The sequence below is a fragment of the Balaenoptera acutorostrata genome, chromosome 19 (assembly GCF_949987535.1).
Source record: "Balaenoptera acutorostrata chromosome 19, mBalAcu1.1, whole genome shotgun sequence".
Classification (NCBI taxonomy): domain Eukaryota; kingdom Metazoa; phylum Chordata; class Mammalia; order Artiodactyla; family Balaenopteridae; genus Balaenoptera; species Balaenoptera acutorostrata.
The window spans coordinates 16882408-16887175 of NC_080082.1; the positions used below are offsets into that span (position 1 = coordinate 16882408).

At 37.8% G+C, this 4768-nt stretch overlaps 1 pseudogene; it reads left to right on the forward strand.

The window, feature by feature from the left end:
• The first annotated feature begins 427 nt into the window (after window positions 1–427).
• On the forward strand, window positions 428–1176 carry LOC103006675 (60S ribosomal protein L7-like; annotated as a pseudogene).
• Window positions 1177–4768: the final 3592 nt, after the last annotated feature.

Here is a 4768-nt window from a genome sequence, read left to right on the forward strand (position 1 = left end):
TGCTAAAGAAGTATTGTATTCTACTTAAAAAGTTAGTAGTTATTCAAAGAACACTATACCAAAAAAATTATGATTTAATATGTAAAGCTATAGAAGGTTCAATTGCACACCACTCTATCAACCATGACTTTTCATTTAGATCAAATGACTCTTTTTTTAATTTCACTCATACGAGATTTTAGTTGAAATAGATGCTAAAATTTACATTTTATATAGTCAAAATACATTAAATAAAGTACAAAGATTTTTTGACTAAGCTGAAGTAAAATTAACTTTTCAAAAAGACATTACCATGACTGTATGATTTTTTTTTTCTTTGCTGCTCATCATTATTATTATTATTTTTTTATCAATTGGGTTTTAGATTTGAAATTTTGAAGAACTACCTTAAAAATCAACCTATTTGGCCTCTTTTCTGGCTGGAACCATGGAGGGTGCAGAAGAGAAGAAAAATAAGGTTCCTGCTATGCCAGACACCCTTAAGGAAAAGCGAAAGAATTTTGCAGAGCTTAAGATCAAGCACCTAAGAAAGAAGTTTGCCCAAAAGATGCTTCGAAAGGCAAGGAGGAAGCTTATCTATGAAACAGCTAAGCATTGTCACAAGGTATACAGGCAGATGTACAGAATTCAGATTCGAATGGCTAGGATGTCAAGAAAAGCTGGAAACATGAAACATCAATGTACCCGTGGAACCCAAACTGGCATTTGTCACCAGGATCAGAGGTATCAATGGTGTGAGCCCAAAGGTCTGTAAGGTGTTGCAGCTTCTTCGCCTCTGTCAGATCTTCAGTGGCACCTTTGTGAAGCTCAACAAGGTTTCAATTAACATGCTGAGAATTGTGGAGCCATACATTACAGGGGGTACCCAAACCTGAAGTCAGTAAATGAGTCGATCTACACGCATGGTTATGGCAAAAGCAACTAGAAGCGAATTGCCCTGACAGATGCGTTGATTGTTCGATCTCTTGGTAACTATGGCATCATCTGCATGGAGGATCTGATTCATCAGATCTATGCTGTTGAAAAGTGTTTCAAAGAAGCAAACAACTTCTTCTGGCCTTTCAAATTGTCTTCTCCACGAGGTGGAATGAAGAAAAGACCACCCATTTTGTAGAAGGTGGAGATGCTGGCAACAGGGAAGACTAGATCAACAGGCTTATTAGAAGGATGAACTAAGGTATCTGCCATGATTATTTTTGTAATCTGGTCAGTTAATAAACAGTGACTGCTTTTAAATTGAAAAAAAACTGACCTATTTGTTCTACAATGGTATTAATTTTTTAAATAATTGAGTCCTCTAAATTTTGGTTGCATTTTGTTCAAAATCACTTAGAAAACCTTAATCAAGTAGTCAACAAATGAATACCAAAAAAATACAGCATGAAGAATTCAGTGAATGACAATTACTGGAAACAAAATTTGTACATAAGAACACATTAAATTTATTCCCAAAAAAGCATGAAGGAAATTTAAACATATTAAATGATGAGAGCACAAATAATGTGCAAGATTTTATTTTAAAATTCTATAAACATGCTTTAGAATATCTCAAACTGTGCAAAGCATATTTTGGTAGAGAGCTTCTTTAAAAATCATATAAGTTTATGTTTTTAGTGATGTAAAATGAAATTGAGAAAGCCTATAATTTGGCAAAACATTCAGAAGAATTACAAAAAGACAGATAATTTGATGAGTTTTACCTTACCAATTTTTTATCACAAAAAGTTTCCCTGAATTAAAGCAATAAGATAATACCTGTATAAATATTTTGGTTGAAATATATACGTACTTCAGTGTGAGAAAAAAACCTGAAGATATATTCCAGTTAGTAAAATGTTTCTCTGAGATTATCAGAAACTTCAGCATTTGTAGAGAGAGTAATTTTCCATGTATAAGTATCATGGCTTACAAGGATTAGTAAATTAAATGTAACAAGTTTCAAACAAAAAAATGCAACTTTGAAAGTTGAAAAGTGCTGTCACTAAACAGTGACACTTTGCTATTTACCAATAAATACGGTTCCTGGAAAGGTGCCTTCTCCAGAGTGTGAGGTCTCCATTACATTTCTGTGTGCCCAGAGACGTTCCCTTTTGAGTTATGTCATTGAGTGACTTTGTGCTGTGTCACCTTAACTAAGCAAGAACTATGGTTGCCTTCCAGCATCCCCTTCCCTGTAGAGTTGTGAGTTAGCATCACCCACAAATGACATTTTGTGCAATATTTGGAAGGCAGAAACAAAGTCCAGCATTTTCTTTTTTTTAATGCTCTGAACGTTGGTGCATCTGGTTGGGTACCAGGCAAAATGACAGCTCATATACATTGTCAGGGATCCACTAGCTCACCCAGGTGATGTGCAGCAGCGCTTGGACCCACAGTTCCTCCAGCTCCTGCTGGATCTGCTCCTTCAACTTCTCAGTCCTTGGCCAAGTGCCTGCACAGTTCCTTGGTGAAGGGTACCATCTTCTCTTTCCAGTCATCCAGTCTCTTTGAGATTGGAAGTGGAATCCCTATCTGTCTCTGACCAGTTTCTGCTCATGGATTCAGTTATTCTCATGAGTTTCTAGTTCATTCTAATTTCTGTCCATTTCAAGCTTTTTTTTTTCCAACTGCTGGTCAGACTGACCAATGGCAACTTCAGTTCCAACACTGGATGCTGAGGCAAGAGCCTACAAGGACCAATCTATCAGCCCCCACAATTGTGTAAGGTCTAAACCCCATAATAAATCCCTCATTCTAATCACTCAAGATGGTTTGCTACTCTGATTGAACCTTGACACATCATCCCAATTCTTCAAAACCAGGAAGTTCCTTAAATTTTATAAGCCACCTGCCAGATACAAACACTGAACTTCATAGCCACTTCAATGTTTATGAAATTGCTTTCAAATGATATCTGGCAAATTGAAATAAAAATGACTGAAGGAAACACAGAAAGGAAAACCAGAAAATGCACTGCTTTTTTCCTTCGGAAAGAGGAAAGTTCATTCCTCCACGGAGAATAAAGCCCAAAGGGAGGGGTCGCTGGCTCCCTTGCAGGGATCTAATCAGATGCCAATTCATTCCTCCTTATGAGAACATGTCACTGCATTTCACCTTTGCACATTTTATCAGGCACTCCATTCATTTAGTGGTGTTATCCTGGCAAAATTGGAAGACATGTGGTCATCTTGAGTAGGTACTAGACCCAAACAGTGGTGTTACTGCAGATCTTAAAGGATAATGTAAGTTAGGAGTTTTAAGAGATCTGGTATTTGTGGCAATGTATGCTTTATTCATTGTCAATTCTGCCAGATCCCTACACCATGGGGGATAAAAAGAAGGGTGGGCAGGAGCCTGACGACGGCGATGCAGCCAGCTGTGTTCTGGTTTCTTTTCTGTGGTATCCATGAGTCCATTTTGGATAATGGATAAATTTGTTTGACAAATACAAAACAAAACAAGAAAAACAATTTAACCTGGTCCTCAAGTTCTTTCTTCTTTATAGTCATCCCGAAGGGGATTAAAACAAACACCCCAATTCTCAGTTGCCTTAAAGTTGTTTAAGAAAATGCCTGGGCATTTTACCAGCATGAGGAGTAACATCAATGCAATTTATAAAAAGATTAATAATTAAAAATCTTTCCCCAGAAAACGAATACCATACAAAAGCTATTCAAAACTTCAAAGGGTCCATGCAGGCCACATATATTTAGCCCATTTGAGTTATTTCAATTTACTTTAGGAAAAGAGAAAAACAATCCCACAAAGCTGACATTATAGAGTAAAGTTTCACGGATATGGGAGCTATTTAATCATTTTGTGTGTTACCCTGGCTTTTCTATGGTCTCTTTTTCCTGTGGTTTTGTTCTTGGGCTGCTCATTAGCACCTCCCCCAAAGAGTGGGCAGGAGCAGAGAAAAAGAGATATAACTCAAATCAGACAATTTTATCAGTCAGCCTGTCAACAAGTTGAATATACTGAGAACCCAGGAGGTGCAGAGGCACTTTTTAGTAGCTCTGATAAAAGGCTTGGTGGGGGAGGAGGTCAAAACTAATGACAACATTGAGTTTTGTGGATTATCAAGGGATTTTTATTGATTTGTGCCCTCCACATCTCCATTAGTGCAGATAATCAAAAGTGGGGCAAAAATAATTAAGCATCTAGAGAACTCTCTTAAAGGAGACACTTAAAAATTTATCACTTTTATCCCCACGAGTTTGGGGACCTGTTGGGCAGTTCAAATAGGAAACAAATTAATTTCCTTTACTCTGGCTAGTTTTTTAAAATCACACTGTAAGGAAAAATAAAATTCATCACAGCAGGTTCTCTAGCTCCCCAACAACCTTCTCCTTTCAGCCTGATTCCAGAGAGGCAGGACCCATGGAGACGATACATCTGAGTGAAACAAGAAGCAAGATCACTGCCACCAAAATGAGCTGAAGCCTGACAATGAAGGATTGAATTTGCCACAGATCCAGTAAAATTAACAGTGTGTGCTCTGCACATTGACGTGGATTTCCAATGAACTTTGCTGTCTGCACAGAGACACAAAACTCTCCGTCATGTCATGAGGCCATTCAACACCTGAAGTTTGCTGAATGAAAAAGAAACAAGTGGGTGTTATCTCTCTCTCTCTCTCAAGGGCATCTTAAAATTATTTTAAGCCTCAAGTTCCAAGGCAGAAGGAAAGATGATGTTTCGTGAACAGCACCAGCTGTAATGCAAAACCCTTGGGATGTTTGCTCAAAGATGCCATGGTTGGTTCTGGCGTTCTGGAAAGTTCACCAGG